Here is a 19,035-nt window from a genome sequence, read left to right on the forward strand (position 1 = left end):
GTGACGGCGGTTGTCTCGACGGTGGCAAATGGTGGTGAGTGAGAGAGTGGAGGAAGTGAGAGAAGGGATGAATCTGAAATGAAGGGGAAGAGGGTTTGTGATTTCAATTTATGCCCGTTACCGTCGGATTTATCATCGAAAAAATCCGACCGTAAACAGTTGCGGGTTACAAAAACGCAGTGTTTCACTAATTGGGGTTACCATTGGAAAAATCTGACGATCTATCTAACAGTAAACAACGCGCTAATTTAATTTTTTCTTCAAATATTACCAGAAATTTATCGTCGGAAACTAAAATCCGTCGCTAATTACTTAACCTTATGAATTCGACGTTGTTACCAATGGTAAATCCGCTGCTATTCTACAACGTTAAATTCGATGAAAAATCCGATGCTACTCAACGTTTTTTTTGTAGTGAAACAACACCAGTCGAATTGGTTCACCATCCTTCAAGGGATTATCGAGGTCATGACCACGCTTGGACCACCCGTTAAGACATACCGCATGCACGCTTGTTCCGCTTGGAGCTCAGTATGTTATACCAATCTCGCAACATACATCTTCCCTTTCCAATGGTTTTCCCATCAGCCATAAAAAAAATATTCACGATGAGCTCATCCGGCAGCATCAACAGAGTTTGACCGGAACTGGATATGGCAGGGACATTTCCACGACAGGACTCCATTGCAAAGAAGGAAAAGAACTGGCGGATGTTTAACAAAGAGAATAGTTACAAATTTAGCTATTTAGCAGAGTACTAATACAAAGCAACCATGACACTTATATATAGCAATGGTTAGATTGCAAAGGAAGACACATAAATATAATAAATATAACACATAAATGTTGACTATGTATACTTTCGCAATAACTAAATACAGATATAAATATACACACGTATAAATATAAATATTAAGAAGTCACAAAAAAATAAATAAATACATGAATATTAAGACAAATAAATATATAAATATAAATATGTGTATATTTAAATTATAATTATATATATCACGATATAACTAATTAAATAAATATATAATAGATGAATAAATAAATAAATAATTGAATGATGGAACATATGAATAAATTAAAGGATTAAATTAATAAATTATAATCAACTAAATAAATTAATTATGAAATATTATTAAATATAAATTTATTAAAGGGCAGAGCAAGCATTTGAAACATCTATCGCAGGAGAAATAATAATTGAATGTTGAAAAATAAATAAATAAATAATTAATTATATATATCACAATATAAATAATTAAATAAATATATAATAGATAAATAAATAAGTAAATAACAAATGAAGTTGGAACATATGAATAAAGGATTAAATTGATAAATTATAATCAACTAAATAAATTAAGTATGAAATATTATGAAATATAAATTTCTTAAAGGGCAAAGCAAGCATTCGAAATATCGTAGGAGAAATAATAATTGAATGTTGAAAAAGAATTAAATAAATAAATAATTATATAAATAAATAAATAAATAACATATGAATAAAGGATTAAATTAATAAATTACAAACAACTAAAAAAATTAATTATGAAATATTATGAATTGGGAATTACGAATTATGAAATATAAATTAATCTATCTATTCTATCTATTCTATTATATAAAGATCGGATTTCTGTACTTAATGATGAAACTGGCATGACATATTTCTGAGAGTGTTTCTCTATTTATTTTTTTAACTCATTAAATACAAGTTATTACGATAAACTAACTATATCAACTAATTGATTTAATTAGATATTTAAATATCATATAATTTATTATAATTTATATCAATTTGATTTGATAGTACTTTTTAATTTATTTATTTTAATATTCTATTAGTATTTTTTAATTTATTAAACCAAATTTATTATGTGTACTAATTAATTAATTTGATTAACTTATTAGTCATAAAAATAATAAATCTATGAACAAAATAGGCAACTGAAATATTTTCAACCAATAATTAAATTAAATTAAATCAAATCATATATATTGAGCTAAATTCAAATCATGTGAATTAAGGACTAAATTAAAATAAGATAGTTTTTTACTTATTCAAGTTGAGTGCAATAAGTACATATTAATTTTGTTAGATAATCATAGTTGTCTGGTCTACTATATATAGATGGACACACAAAATTATAAGAGTGATTTTTATGGCTCTTACTATTTCAACTCTTCTTTTCTTCTTTTTTTTTTCTTTATGTATAATTTCTTTTATGTATAAATGTATCCAAAATGAGAAAGTATGGAAGAGTGTTTTATTGATTGTTTGTTTGATGAATATATCTCAATTTAGACATTCTACTACTGTGAATGGAAGTTGACCTGTAGCAATTCAAAGTGGCCAATATATTTTTTTATAGTTTTAGATAGAAGAATATTTGTTAAAATAAATATTCTCATTGTAAAGAATTTTTTTTCAATTGTTATATTTTTATGTCAGTCGTGTAAATTCTTTGAAGGCATAAGATAATAAAATAGGTTGACTTTAATATCATTAGAAGCTAAATTTAATGGTTCAAATAAGCACCACTAATTATGTTAAAAAAATAATTTTGTAATAATAATGTGATTTACATATTAAATTTTTTCGAGTAAATTTATTTCAAAATTTAGAAATTAGACTCAATTACGCCAAAATTTTAAAGTTAATATAGAATTTGACAACAAAATTAAGATTCATTAAGAAAATATATTTATTTATGGCTATTTTATAATTATAAATAATAACAAGACTCATGAAAAAATATTAATGTCATAATTCTTATTAATTAAATCAAAATATTAGGTAGTTGATAATTTCATAGACAAAAATTATTAAGTAATTACGTAAAAATTAGCAATGAACAAGCAATAAGGATTTAGAAAAAATCTATTATATAAATACCAATTTCATAATTAAAATGTGTCACATATCATATTCTCATATATTATATTTATTATCTATTCTATTGTATAAAAATTAGGTTTCTGCACTTAATGATGGAGTTGACGTGACATGCTTATGAGAGTGTTTAGCGATTTGTTTCTTTTAACTCATTAAATAAAATTTATTATGATAAATTAACTATATGAACTAATTGATTTAATTAGATATTTAAATATCACATAATTTATTATCATTTATATCGATTTGATTTGGTAGTATCTTTTAATTTGTTTCTTTTAATGCTCTGTTATTATTTTTAATTTATTTTTTTAATTTATTAAACCAAATTAATTATACTAATTATCTGTATTAATTAATTAATTAATTAATTATTAAAATAATAAATTTATGAATAAAATAATTTCTCGATATAATTTTCACTAATAATTAAATCAAATCAAATCATATATATCGAGCTAAATTTAAATCATATGAATTAAGGACTAAACTAAAATATGATGATTTTTTACTTATTCAAATTGAATGCAATAATTAAAATTAATTTTTTTAGATAATCATGGTCTTTTGGTCTTCTATATATAGATAGCCATACAAAATTATAAAAGTGATCATTTTTATCGGTTTTACTATTTCAATTCTCTTTTTCTTATGTATAAATGTACTAAAAATGAGAATGTATGAATGAGTGTTTCATTAATTATTTGTTTGACAAATATTATAGTTTGAAAATGTATGTCTCAATTTAGGCATTCTATCGCTGTCGATGGAAGTTGAACCTGTCGTAATTCAGGGTGACCATGACATTTTTATAGTATTACATAGAAAAATATTTTTTAAAATTAATATACCCATTATAATTAATTTTCTTTGTCAATCTGTTATCTTTTACCTAACAAACAATATCCATGTTGAATATATTATTTTCATCAGAAGCCATACAAAATTGATTGATAATTCAATATATAAAAATACTCATGTGGTAACTCAATACCATATTGTTATCTAGCTAAAGTTAATTCTCCTGTAATTATGCGAATGTGTAGCACTATCAAATAAAAATTGATTGGATTACATTTATTTTCAGTGAGGTAGATGATCTTTTGGGCCTAATCACGGTCAGAGTTAAAATGCTAACAATACAAATACTTTTATTTTTAATACCCAATAATAAATATATAAATTAAAACTAATATTATTTCGTACAAAATTATAAAATGTATAGCATACTCAAAACATATCCAATCCATATTAATTGTCATTATTTATCAGTTACGTTATGACAAATCTGGTTATCAAAAAAAGATTAAAATTAACTTAAATATACATAATATTATTTCATATTTTTTATTTTTATTTTATTACCATAAAAAGTCATACATATTATAAGAGAACCTCATCTTTTTATCAACGATTCTTCTATTCAATAGTTTCTATAAAGAAAAAAGGCATAATAATATTGTGTGTGACAAGAATATATGGGATTCTGAATGGTCGAAGCATAGGTTTAGTCCTTAATATATTTGTAGATGAAGTGCAGAGTAAATAAAAAGATAGCTAATAAAAGAATATATGGTTAAATCTTCCTGAATACTAACAGTCATAGTGTATGATAGGTGTTTTATAACTTTTTTTGATTCGATTGTTTCTTTATTGTTATATGTTGTTCTGTTTAATTTATGCTAAAAAGACTTACGGTAATCATCTTATCATGGTAATGTAAAAGTTGTAGGTATTATATTTATTTTGTATACTCTTAAATCTCATGTCCTTGATGGTATTTGTGACTGAGTAATTATTAAAAGAAATTAGTTTAATATCTATTTTATATTCTATTTAAATTATAATAGTGAGTAGATATTTTTTTCAAAATAAATAATGCGATTTTTTCTTAAAAACGTTTAAATAATTGTGAAATTAGATTATACCACAGATGATGATAAATATCTTGACATTAGATCTGCTATAAAATAAATTTTTAGGAATATTATGTTGTATTATATAATTTAGTTATATTTTTCTTATCATCAATCTATATTATTTAGATTGGTCATATTTTTAAAAAGAGTTATTCAATTTTTTTAATTATTGATTAGGTTGATTAAATATCTAGATATCTTATAATTTAATATAATTTAATTTATATAGATACATGACTTTTATAGTTTTATTATTTATTGTAATAAATTTTAGAGATAATTTTTACAAGTTATAATTTATATTTTTATCTGCATATTTAACTTTTAAGAATATTTTTTATTTTTTATTTATAAATAAACTGTTTTCTACTTTAATATATGCATTTTTTATGATACTGAAAGAGTATAATCGTCAGCTTAGAATTTCTTCTCACTTAAAGGAAAGAACTTCGTTGCAAGTATAGTTCCAAACTGACAAGTAATGCTCAAATCAAAGTTTAGAGTTTTGGTTGTCACAAGTACAAATCCCAATAAAAATAACAGAGAGTATTAGTTCCGAGTCGTTTTGCCTAGAAATTGCAATCGAGTGCCTAATTATTGGTTATGAGATACAAAGGGGTTGGGTTAATAAAAAGGCAAGAAAATAAATGACAAGAAAAGTAATGCAAACAATTAAATAAAGCAATTAATATAGAGAGACAGTCATGGCAAGGATTGAGAATCAAGGGTTTCTACCCTAGTCACTAATCATATTGCAATAATTAACAAGAGCTAATCTTATTTAGTCATCTCCAACATGGGAAGAAAGTACAATATTATCTTCACATGAGAAAAAGACAAATAAGACTAGTTAATCTCAATCCATAAGTCATAATCAACTTACTAATTGAATTAGCAAGAGACTAGAGTCAACGAAAAGAATATTAGCTAACAACTCTAGATCACCAATCTAAATTGGGTATTAATGACTCAAGATTGCCTAATTTCTCTTTCCAAGTCAAGAATGCTCAAAAAACTGCTCTAAACCTAAGCCAAGCATTTTGTCAAACACTTGGAACGCATAAAAGGAAAGCATCATAAAAGTGCAAGAATAATAAATCAACAACTACCAATTGCAATGAAACAATAATAACAACTCAATTAAACAATAAAGAAATATAAAACATAAATTGTATTAAATGAAAAAGAAAATTAACAAGAGTGCTCATAAACATAAAAGTGACATAAAAGGAAAATTAACAAAAAAACTAAGAAGAATAAAGATGTAAGAATAAGAAATTATAAGGAAAACTAGATGAGAACAATAAATTAAACATAAATCTAAGAAGAAAATTAACCTAAGAACCCCAATTCTAGAGAGAAGAGGGAGCTTCTCTCTCTAGTAAACTACTTACAACATGATGCTAACCTAATCTAATTGCTTCTCCATTGACCCATCTTGAATTCTGCATCAAATAGCCTAAGAAATGAGTTGGATTTGGGCCTGGAAAGCTCAGAAATCGCCGCCAGCAAATTCACTTTAATGAGATCACGTGATCAGCGTCACGTGTGCGCGTGGACGACGCATGCGCGTCACTGGCGAATTCCCTCCTCACGCGTATGCGTGGGTGACGCCTTGATGCACGAAAACTTGTCTCTCAACAAATTTCCACCAACAAGTGCATTGGATTGTTGTCGAGTAAAAACTCACAGTAGAGTGAGGTCGAATCCCACAAGGATTGTTTGGTTGATCAACTTTAATTAGAAAATTGTTCTAGTTGAACTCAATCAGAATTTGAATTTAGATAGTAGAATGTAACTTGGCGGAAAAATTAAAAGTGCAAGAAATGTAAATAACTGAATGTAAATAACAAAAATTAAATGGCAGAAGAGAAATTACAGGGAATTAAAGTGTAGAAGCTTAAATTGCAATAAATTAAATGGGAATAGGGTAGTTGAGCATCAAAGTAAATTGCAGAACTAAAGAGAATGGGTAAGATCAGAGTTGGGAAGCTCATTGGGGTCAGGAGATGTTATAATCATCCGGATCAAGTTCATTTTCATCTCTTCCTCAATCAATGCATTCATTGATCTCCTTAGAAATCTTAAGTGATTGGATCCCAATTCCTTGGCAATCCAATCTCTCTAAGCTTAGACAATTGCCCAATTCCTTGATTGAATTTCTCATGGGAAGAGATGAAGTATGGTCACCGATTATACCACATGTATTTCAAAATCAAAGTATTGGTAGGATTAAATATCACAATATCCATCCAAACCCCAATCCGGTCCAACATGAGAAAGCATTTCTAGCATGATCTCCTCATTCCTTTTCCAAGGTTCAGAGGAGATCTAATTATGGATAGCTTCTTTTTCAAGACAACTACCCAATTGGGTGAAGATCGAAATCTTTCTAGCAAAATCAAGAGAAAAGAAAGAAAAAGAAGAATGAAAACTAGTTTTGATCCATTGAATTATAACAGAGCTCTCTAACCCAATAAAGTGGGTTTAGTTGTTCAAAGCTCTTTGAATGGAAATTAAAAATTGAAAGTGCATTGGAGTAAACTTAAATTACAGAGAAAAGGAAATTCTACAGAGTTACAGTACTCAAAAGTGTGAAAAAATGTCCTTCCTAACTTAAACTCTAAGCTATTTGTACACTTTCTTTCATTGGCCTTCAAGTCTTTAGATTGGGCTTTTAGACCTTGTTGAAACAGATTGAATTGGCTTCCAATGCTGTTGAAGAGAGAGAGGCACTCAATTGTGCAGTTCTGATATCAACGTTGGGGTTAACATTTTTCTGCAAATGTTGGGTCAAACGTTCTTAGGAAAAATGGATTTTGGGCATTTTGAGCAACGTTTGACTCAATGTTGGGGTACCAACGTTCGCTTGTTCATGCGTACGCGTGGATAGTACATTTTACCACTTCACGCGTCTGCGCTACCTATGCGTCTGCGAGTTTGGGAACAGAATACACATCCACGCGTACGCGTTATTAATGAGTGCGCGTGGATGCAAATTCCCCAATTCTAGTTTTGAAAATTTATCGCGAACGTTGGCCTCAAGATTTGATTGGCAACATTCCCTCCAACGTTGGCTTACCCACGTGTGCGCGTCACCTACGCGTGCGCGTGGTTTGCCAAACTTCACGCTCACGCGTACACGTCGCTTACGCGTGTGCGTTGATGCGATTTTTCAAACTCCATAGTTGATCCTTGTATCGCGAACGTTAGCCTCAACATTGGCTTGGCAACGTTCCCTCCAATGTTGGCCTATCCACGCGTGCACGTTACCTGCGCATAGCGTGGATTGTGTTTTTCAATTTTTCAGAAGACACAACGTTGGGGGTAACGTTGTTGTACCAACGTTCCCTCCAACGTTGGCACCAGAACTCATCTTTTCCTTGCCCTTCTTCCACGTTTGAGGCAACGTTGGTGGGCCAACTTTGGCCACCAACGTTACTTCCTCTTCTTCCTTCCATGGCCATTCTTCAACTTCTTTGCATGCCTTTCTTCACCTGTCATCAATCAATATATGCATCAAATCCTTGCTATGATCACAAGAGATTGCATCATTCTTAGCATACAAGTAATTATGGCATAAATCTCATGATAAAGCATCAAATTAACCATGTTTGAATGAATCACAATATGCATGAACTTTTAATCCAAATGCTTACTTATAGCTCAAGAAAGTGCATAAACCTAATAAAAACAAACCACTAGCCTAAGATGCCTTGGAATCACAACACCAAATTTAAATCTTGCTTGTCCCCAAGCAAGCATTAAACTATGAGAAGAATGAATGAAAACAGAAAGCAATGCATGTCCTTATTTGAATTTGATCAATGGGGTTTCATGCAGGAAGTGTTGCAGCTCACCTTTTATTAGTTTTCAGGTGTGGAAAGTCTCTTTAAGTACCAAGATGCTACTGTGAAACCTTATTATTCACTCATCCTTGATATTCTATTTCTTTGTTTTTCTTTTGCTGAGAACTTATTCTTTAATTATAGCAGCACAGTGTTCTCTTTTTGAGGCGACTCTTTAAAGTAGGCTTTCAGTCAACACTCCCGAACCAGTTGGTTCAAGGTGCTAGGTGTTGAAACACTCCTAAGAACTTAATCAGCTAAGTCTCTCCTCAGCACATATTCACTACAAGCACATGGTTTGTTATTCATCCTTTAGGCCTTGGTATCCAACACCTCTTTGGGTTGCTAAATGTTTTGTGACAAGGTTGTGCTTGATTGTGAATTTTCAGTTGACAATCCCGGGTTAGTTAATCCAAGTTGTCAAGTGATGAAGCACTTCTAAGAACTTACTCATTCAATCATATCCTTGCACAAAAACACCATAGACACATGCCTTAAGGCTCAAACTATTGGTGCCTAGCTTGTTATTCTCTGTTTCCTTCATTTTTGTTGCCAATTTTTGGCTTTTCTTTCTTTTTTTGTTATTTGTTTTCTTTCTTTCAAGGATGTTTATGCACTAAGGTTCCACAATCAGCAACCAAGATCGCACTAAAAAGAGATACTCTACCCTTTTATTTTTATTAGTAAGCTATCTAAACAACCACACATATATACCACCACTTAATCTTATTCTGTTTCTTACTAATTGGGACAACTTAACTTCTCTGTTTCACCATGTTCTTTTATTTAATTTAAAAAAACGAGACAAGACATACATTTTAGCAAGATGAAATTAAAATAGGCATTTAGACTAGCATACTTGATTGAAATTTAAAGAAATTGAACAACAGACTTCAAATGTCTTAAAGGTAAAGTGAAAGCATGTTCTTTCTTATTGATGAACAAAGAGTAACACCACCTTTCAATTCTTTGGTTGCTTTCCTTTGCTTGATTCCCCTTTTTTCTTTTGCTCTTGCTTCTTTTTGCTTCTTCTTTCGTTTAGCTATTCTTCAGTCCCATACTTCTCTTCATCCCACAGTCCAGCATCTTTCAACATTTGCTTCATCCTTTCTTCGTTTCTTCTACCTCTTGCCATTTGTGCATCTTTTGGTTGAGTGACCCTTTCATATAGTGGGATTTCTTGATTCATGACAGGTATGCTGGCCACTAGATAGCTAAGCTGTGCTTGAGTATCTATGTCATATTCCATTCGATCTATGTGTCTAGCTTTTTCAACTGTGTGGTATACATTCTTCCAGTTGTACATGTTCAAGATGTAATTTTGTTGCTCAGCTTGCTGTTCGGACAATTTATTGAAAGATTCTTGGAAATGCGTAGATTGCTCTCTTTGTGAATCCAAAAATCTTGCTTGGAAATCTTTTTGCTGGTCTATCATCCTCAGCTAGAGCTCCTCCTGTTTTTCTTGCCTTCTCATGTACTGTAACTGGAACGTTTCTTATTTTTCTTTGGCATCCGTGTATTGTTGAGATAACCTTTCAATAGCTTCTTGCATTTGGCTCATCCCCGTGGTGGTTTGTGCTGGGATTTGTGGCTTTTCTTCTTGTTCTTCTTCCTGTTATTCTTCTCCTTCTGGTTTCTCTCTCCTTTGACTCCTTTGTGGTTCCTCTCTCCTTTGCCTCTTTTGTGGTCTCCTCCATTGCTGGGCAGCTGTGACATTTATCATTCTCTCCAGGGTCATTGGAATGCCCGGGTTCAGCGAGATAGGGTTTGCATCCTCTAGTGGCACCCTAGCCATTATGCATAACCGAATGATAGGCTTGGGTAGTAGAGCCAAGCTTCAACACAACTTTTCTCAGAAACCTTTTGAATATCTTTGGCAATGATCTCCTGGACCTTAATCTCCCCTCCTTCCATAATGCAGTGCAACATGGTAGCTCTTTTGAGGTTAACTTCTGAAGTGTTGGGAGTGCCTAGGATTGATCTCCTTATAAGCTCATACAACCCTTTTGCTTATGGGGTGAGATAACCTCTTATTATATACTTTGGCCTTCCAACAGAGTCCCTCATCTAGTTGGTATGGACTATACAAATATCACTGACAATTTTATCATTGTTCGGATTGCAATTTATTCTCTCACAATAATCAGCCTTATCAAAGTGTGCTGCTCTCAGGCCTATGACTTTCAAGATGTTCTTCGAACTGAAGTTGACTTCCACACTCTGTATATAACTTTTATACGTAGTGGGGATGGTTGTGTCCAACCTTACTGTATTAGCATAAAACTCCCTTATAATGTTAGCATTAATTCTGGTAATTGGAGATGTGAGGGCCTCTCATTTCCTCTTTCTGATCTTTTTTTAATCTCCGGGCATTCATCTTCGGGCAGCTGGAATGGGACCTCTGGCAGTATCCCTTTAGGTCTCATCCATTCAAATTGAACTTCGTGGAACACTGATTTGAACTTCCATTGATTATATTCAGTTCTTTCTTCTTCCATAGGCTCTTTCTCTTTCCTTCTTTTGTGGCTTGATGAGGATGCCATAGCTGCCTTGAGTGTTGACCAAATAAAAATTGGGAGGTGGTGGTGAGGATGAAGTGAGGATGTGAAATCCAAAGGGACAAGTATGGTTTAGGGCAATAGAGAGCACAGTTTATGAAGTAAACTTTAAATGAGCTCAAGGCTTGAATTTGTGAATGCAATAAGATGTAAGAGTGAAGTGTGAACACGGTGTAATGTGGGGACTATTTATAGCAACATTAATGAAGATTGAATGGTGAGGATGCTTTTTCAAGATGATGGGGATGAATGGTGTGCAAGTAAAGTTGAGTGAGGACAAGGATTGCCTCTTCATTGGGTATTGTGGGGTTGATCTTCTAGGTGCATCTTCCAAAAATGTGTAGATTTGTCTTCCCAAGAAGTAACCTTCCAAGCCATGTGACCCGCATTTTGCTCTTGTGATGACGGTACCATTCATTGTCTCATCCCTTTCATCCATTTGTTCTTTTGCATGCCTATCCATCATCATAAAGAAAAAATGAATGCAAATAGGTGGCGGTAAAATAAAAGGAAAGCTATGACTAAAAAAAATTTTAAGTATTCCTTATGGCACATCAATCAACCATGACTCTTTTTATGCACTTATATAGCCTTGGTGGACACCAAACTTAGTATTTGGCACTGTGGCTCAAAAAGAATTAATTCCACTAAATAATTTCTGTGAAATCAATGAAACAAGTTGTCACCCTTGATTTATGCCTCATAAGGAGTACTTCCTCAGAATTAAAAATAACTCAAACTAAAGCATGGCATGGTTCAATTTTCATGAAATTTCAGCCTTAAAATAAGTTTGACCTTCTTTGATCTTATAGCATTGGTGCACGAAATTGTGATCATCAACAATGGCGCCAAAAACTTGGTAGCGCTCTCAACGTGAATCACACTTAGTCACAACTCTGCACAACTAACTAGCAAGTGCACTAGGTCGTCCAAGTAATACCTTACGTGAGTAAGGGTCGATCCCACGGAGATTGTTAGTATGAAGCAAGCTATGGTCATCTTGTAAATCTCAGTTAGGTGGATAATAAATGTTATGGAGTTTTTGAATAGTAAATAAAGCAGAAAATAAAGATAGAGTTACTCATGTAATTCAATGGTGGGAATTTCAGATAAGTGTATGGAGATGCTTGTCCCTGTTGGATCTCTGCTTTCCTACTGCCTTCCTTCAATCCTTCTTATTCCTTTCCATGGCAAGCTGTATGTAGGTCATCATCGTTGTCAATGGCTACATCCCATCCTCTCAGTGAAAAAGGTCCAAATGCTCTGTCACGGCACGGCTAATCATCTGTCGGTTCTCGATCATGTTGGAATAGAATCCCTTGATTCTTTTGTATTTGTCATCACGCCCAACAATCGCGAGTTTGAAGCTCGTCACAGTCATTCAATCCCTGAATCCTACTCGAAATACCACAAACAAGGTTTAGACTTTCCGGGTTCTCAAGAATGCCGCCATCAATCTAGCTTATACCACGCAAGATTCTGATTAAGGAATCTAAGAGATATGCGCCCGGTCTGAGGTAGAACCGAAGTGGTTGTCAGTCACGTGTTCATAGGTGAGAATGCTGATGAGTGTCACGGATCATCACATTCATCATGTTGAAGTGCAACGAATATCTTAGAATAGGAATAGCTGAATTGAATAGAAAATAGTAGTAATTGCATTAAAACTTGAGGTACAGCAGAGCTCCACACCCTTAATCTATGGTGTGTAGAAACTCTACCGTTGAAAATACATAAGTGATGAGGGTTCAGGCATGGCTGAATGGCCAGCCTCCAAACGTGATCAGAAGACCGAAGGGTCAAAAGACCTTACAATCAAAAACACTTAATACAATAGTAAAAAGTCCTATTTATACTAGACTAGCTACTAGGGTTTATAGAAGTAAGTAATTGATGCAGAAATCCACTTCCAGGGCCCACTTGGTGTGTGCTTGGGATGAGCTTGAGCTTTACACGTGCAGAGGCTTCTTTTGGAGTTGAACGCCAAGTTGTAACGTGTTTTTGGCGTTCAACTCTGGTTCGTGACGTGTTTCTGGCGTTTGACTCTAGAATGCAGCATGGAACTGACGTTGATCGCCAGTTTATATCATCTAATCACGAATAAAGTATGAAGTATTATATATGGCTGGAAATCTCTGGATGTCTACTTTCCAACGTTGTTAAGAGCGTGCCATTTGGAGTTCTGTAGCTCCAAAAAATCCATTTTGAGTGTAGGGAGGTCAGAATCCAACAGCATCAGCAGTCCTTTGTCAGCCTTTTATAAGAGTTTTGCTCAGGTCCCTTAATCTCAGCCAGAAGTTACCTGAAATCACAGAAAAATACAAAAACTCATAGTAAAGTCCAAAAATGTGAATTTAGCATAAAAACTAATGAAAACATCCCTAAAAGTAGCTAGATTATACTAAAAACTATCTAAAAATAATGCCAAAAAGCGTATAAATTATCCACTCATCACAACACCAAACTTAAATTGTTGCTTGTCCCCAAACAACTGAAAATAAATTAGGATAAAAAGAAGTAAATATACTATAAATCCCAAAATATCAATGAATATTAATTCTAATTAGATGAGCGGGACTTGTAGCTTTTTGCTTCTGAATAGTTTTGGCATCTCACTTTCTCCTTTGAAGTTTAGAATGATTGGCATCTATAGGAACTTAGAATTTCAGATAGTGTTATTGATTCTCCTAGTTAAGTTTGTTGATTCTTGAACACAGCTACTTTTATGAGTCTTGGCCGTGGCCCTAAGCACTTTGTTTTTCAGTATTACCACCGGATACATAAATGGCACAGACACATAACTGGGTGAACCTTTTCAGATTGTGATTCAGCTTTGCTAAAGTCCCCAGTAAGAGGTGTCCAGAGCTCTTAAGCACACTCTTTTTGCTTTGGATCACGACTTTAACCACCAGTCTCGAGCTTTTTACTTGGCCTGCATGCCACAAGCACATGGTTAGGGATAGCTTGATTTAGTCGCTTAGGCCTGGATTTTATTTCCTTGGGCTCTCCTATCCATTGATGCTCAAAGCCTTGGATCCTTTTTACCCTTGCCTTTTGGTTTTAAGGGCTATTGGCTTTTTCTGCTTGCTTTTTCTTTTTCTTTCTTCTTTTTTTCGCCAAAAATTTTTTTTCGCAAGCTTTTTCTTTTTCACTGCTTTTTCTTGCTTCAAGAATCAATTTCATGATTTTTTAGATTATCAATAGCATTTCTCTTTGTTCATCATTCTTTCAAGAGCCAACAATTTTAACATTCATAAACAACAAGATCAAAATTATGCACTGTTCAAGCATTCATTCAGAAGACAAAAAGTATTGTCACCACATCAATATAATTAAACTAAATTCAAGGATAATTTCGACATGTACTTCTTGTTCTTTTGAATTAGAAACATTTTTCATTTAAAAGAGGTGAAGGATTCATGGAATTATTTATAGCCTTAAGACATAGTTACTAAATACTAATTATCATGTAACAGAGACACAAATATAGATGACATAATAAGCATAAAAACCGAAAAACAGAAAAATAAGAACAAGGAATGAATCCACCTCAGTGATGGTAGCGCTTTCTTCTTGAAGAACCAATGATGTCCTTAAGTTCTTCTATGTCTCTTCCTTGCCTTTGTTGCTCCTCCCTCATTGCTCTTTGATCTTCTCTAATTTCATGGAGAATGATGGAGTGCTCTTGATGTTCCACCCTTAATTGATCCATATTGTAACTCAAATCTTCAAGAGAAGTGTTGAATTGTTCCCAATAGTTGTTGGGAGGAAAGTGCATCCCTTGAGGCATATCCGGGATTTCTTGGTGATGAGCTTCATCATGCGTCTCTTGGGTTCCATGAGTGGGCTCTCTTGTTTGCTCCATCCTTTTCTTAGTGATGGGCTTGTCCTCCTCAATGGGGATGTCTCCTTCTATGATGACTCCAGTTGAGTAACATAGATGGCAAATAAGATGAGGAAAAGCTAGTCGTGCCAAGGTAGAGGGCTTTTCGGCTATTTTGTAGAATTCAAGGGAGATGACTTCATGAACTTCTACTTCCTCTCCATTCATGATGCTATGAATCATGATGGCCCGATCCACAGTAACTTCAGATCAGTTGCTAGTGGGGATGATGGAGCGTTGGATGAACTCCAACCATCCTCTAGCCACAGGCTTGAGGTCCAGTCTTCTTAATTGAACTGGCTTGCCTTTGGAGTCTCTTTTCCACTGGGCTCCTTCAACACATATGTCCCTAAGAACTTGGTCCAACCTTTGATCAAAGTTGACCCTTCTTGTGTAGGGGTGTGCATCTCCTTACATCATGGGCAAGTTGAATGCCAACCTCACATTTTTCGGACTAAAATCTAAGTATTTCCCCCAAACCATTGTAAGATAGTTCTTTGGATTCGGGTTCATAATTTGATCATGGTTCCTAGTGATCCATGCATTGGCATAGAACTCTTGAACCATCAAGATTCCAACTTGTTGAATGGGGTTGGTCAGAACTTCCCAACTTCTTCTTTGAATCTCATGTCGGATCTTCGAAAACTCATTTTTCTTGAGCTTGAACGGGACCTCAGGGATCACCTTCTTCTTAGCCACAACATCATAGAAGTGGTCTTGATGGGCTTTGGAGATGAATCTCTCCATCTCCCATGACTCGGAGGTGGAAGCTTTTTTCTTCCCTTTCCCTTTTCTAGATGTTTCTCCGGCCTTAGGTGCTATCAATGGTAATGGAAAAACAAAAAGCTTATGCTTTTACCACACCAAACTTAGAATATTTCTCGCCTTCGAGCAAGAGAAGAAAGAAAAGAAGAAGAAGAAGAAAAAATATGGAGGAGAGTGGAGAAAGGTGTATTCGGCCATGGGATAGGAGAGGGAGTTGTGCTGTGTGAAAATTAAGGAGAATAGAGGGGTTTATATAGTGAGGGGAGAGGGAGTAGGTTCGGCTATTTAGGGTGGGTTTGGGTGGGAAAGAAATTTTGAATTTTGAAGGTAGGTGGGGTTTATGGGAAAGAGTTGATGGATGTGAGTGGTGAAGGGGGTAATTGGGAAGAGAGATTGAGGTGATTGGTGAAGGGTTTTGGGGAAGAGTGTTTATTGGAAAGAGAGGATGAATGTTGAGAAGAGGGGAGAATATGGTAGGTGGGGATCATGTGGGGTCCACAGATCCTGAGGTGTCAAGGATTTACATCCCTGTACCAATTAGGCATGTAAAATGCCTTTGCATGCAATTCTGGCATTTAAACGCCGAGGTGATGCATGTTCTGGGCATTCAACGCCCAACTGCAGCATGTTTCTGGCGTTAAACGCCAGTTCTATGCTTGTTTCTGGCGTTCAGTGCCAGCTCTTCTCAGGGTATATTCCTGGCGTTTAGACACCAGGATGCTGCTTGTTTTTGGCATTCAACGCCAGATCCATGCTCTGTTCTGGCGTTGAACGCCAGCCAGATGCTCCTTACTGGCGTTTAAACGCCAGTAAGTCCTTCCTCCAGGGTGTGATTTATCTCTTCTGCTGTTTTTGATTCTGTTTTTAATTTTAATATTTTTTTGTGACTCCACATGATCATGAACCTAATAAAACATAAAAGAACAATGAAAATAAAATAAAATTAGATAAATAAAAATTGGGTTGCCTCCTAATAAGCGATTCTTTAATGTCAATAGCTTGACAGTGGGCTCTCATGGAGCCTCATAGGTGATCAGGTCAATGTTGTAGACTCCTAACACCAAACTTAGAGTTTGATTGTGGGGGCTTTGTTTGACTCTATACTGAGAGAAGCTTTTCATGCTTCCTCTCCATTGTTAAAGAAGAAGATACTTGAGCCTTAAACACAAGGTAGTCCCCATTCAATTGAAGGACTAATTCTCCTCTATTAACATCTATCACAGCTCCTGCTATGGCTATGAAAGGTCTTCCAAAGATGATGCATTCATCCTCCTCCTTCCTAGTGTCTAAGATTATGAAATCAGCAGGGATGTAAAGGCCTTCAACCATTACTAACACATCCTCTACCAATCTATAAGCTTGTCTTACTGACTTGTCTGCCATTTATAATGAGAATATGGCATGATGTACCTCAATAATCCCCAGTTTCTCCATTACAGAGAGTGGCATAAGATTTATGCCTGACCCTAGGTCACACAGAGCCTTGTCAAAGGTCATGGTGCCTATGGTATAGGGTATTAAGAATTTGCCAGGATCTTGTCTCTTTTGAGGTAAAGTTTACTGAACCCATGTATCTAGTTCACTAATGAGCAAGGGAGGTTCACCTTCCCAAGTCTCATTAGCAAATAACTTGGCATTCAGCTTTATGATGGCTCTTAGATATTGAGCAACTTGCTCTCCAGTTACATCTTCATCCTCTTCAGAGGAAGAATAGTCTTCAGAGCTCATGAATGGCAGAAGGAGGTTTAATGGGATCTCTATAGTCTCTATATGAGCCTCAATTTCCTTTAGGTCCTCAATAGGGAACTCCTTCTTGCTTGAGAGACGTCCCATGAGGTCTTCCTCATTGGGATTCACGTCCTCTCCTTCCTCTCTAGGTTCGGCCATATTGATTATATCAATGGCCTTGCACTCTCTTTTTAGATTTTCTTCAGTATTGCTTGGGAGAGTACTAGAAGGAGTTTCAGTGATTTTCTTACTCAGCTGGCCCACTTGTGCCTCCAGATTTCTGATGGAGGACCTTGTTTCACTCATGAAACTTAAAGTGGCCTTAGACAGATCAGAGACTAAATTTGCTAAGTTAGAGGTACTCTGTTCATAATTCTCTGTCTGTTGTTGAGAAGATGATGGATAAGGCTTGATATTGCTGAGCCTATTTCTTCCACCATTATTAAAGCCTTGTTGAGGCTTTTGTTGATCCTTCCATGAGAAATTTGGATGATTTCTCCATGATGAATTATAGGTGTTTCCATAAGATTCACCCATATAATTTACTTCTGCTATTGCAGGGTTCTCAAGATCATAAGCTTCTTCTTCAGAAGATGCCTCTTTAGTACTGTTGGATGCATTTTGCTATCCATTCAGACTTTGAGAAATCATGTTGACTTGCTGAGTCAACATTTTGTTCTGAGCCAAAATGGCATTCATAGCATCAATTTCAAGAACTCCCTTTCTTTGAGGCGTCCCATTATTCACAGAATTCCTCTCATAAGTTTACAAGAAATGGTTATTTGCAACCATGTCAATAAGTTCTTGAGCTTCTACAGGCGTTTTCTTTAGGTGAATGGATCCACTTGCAGAATGGTCCAATGACATCTTAGAGAACTCAAATAGACCATAATAGAATATATCTATCATGGTCCATTCTGAAAACATGTCAGAAGGACATCTTTTGGTCATCTGTTTGTATCTTTCCCAAGCTTCATAGAGGGATTCACCATCTTTTTGTTTGAAGGTCTGAACATCCACTCTAAGCTTGCTCAGTTTTTGAGGAGGAAAGAACTTAGCCAAGAAGGTCGTGACCAGCTTATCCCAGGAGTCCAGGCTATCTTTAGGTTGAGAGTCCAACCATGGTCTAGCTCTGTCTCTTACAGCAAAAGCAAAAAGCATGAGCCTGTAGACTTCAGGATCTACTCCATTAGTCTCAACAGTCTCACAGATCTGCAAGAACTCAGTTAAACACTGGTAGGGATCTTCTGATGAAAGTCCATGAAACTTGCAGTTCTGTTACATTAGAGCAACTAATTGAGGTTTCAGCTCAAAATTGTTTGCTCCTATGGTAGGAATTGAGATGCTTCTTCCATCAAACTTGGGCGTAGCTGTGGTATAATCACCAAGCATCCTTCTTTCATTATTGTTGTTAAGTTCGGCTGCCATC

The 19,035-nt window shown here is 34.6% G+C and overlaps 1 non-coding gene across 1 annotated transcript; it reads left to right on the forward strand.

Annotated features, from left to right (window-relative positions):
• Nucleotides 1-18,531: 18,531 nt before the first annotated feature.
• LOC112793182 (small nucleolar RNA R71) lies at nucleotides 18,532-18,635 on the forward strand. Its single transcript, XR_003197888.1, has one exon. It is a non-coding gene; the product is annotated as a small nucleolar RNA R71 (small nucleolar RNA).
• Nucleotides 18,636-19,035: the final 400 nt, after the last annotated feature.

Source organism: Arachis hypogaea, chromosome 3, assembly GCF_003086295.3.
Source record: "Arachis hypogaea cultivar Tifrunner chromosome 3, arahy.Tifrunner.gnm2.J5K5, whole genome shotgun sequence".
NCBI lineage: Eukaryota > Viridiplantae > Streptophyta > Magnoliopsida > Fabales > Fabaceae > Arachis > Arachis hypogaea.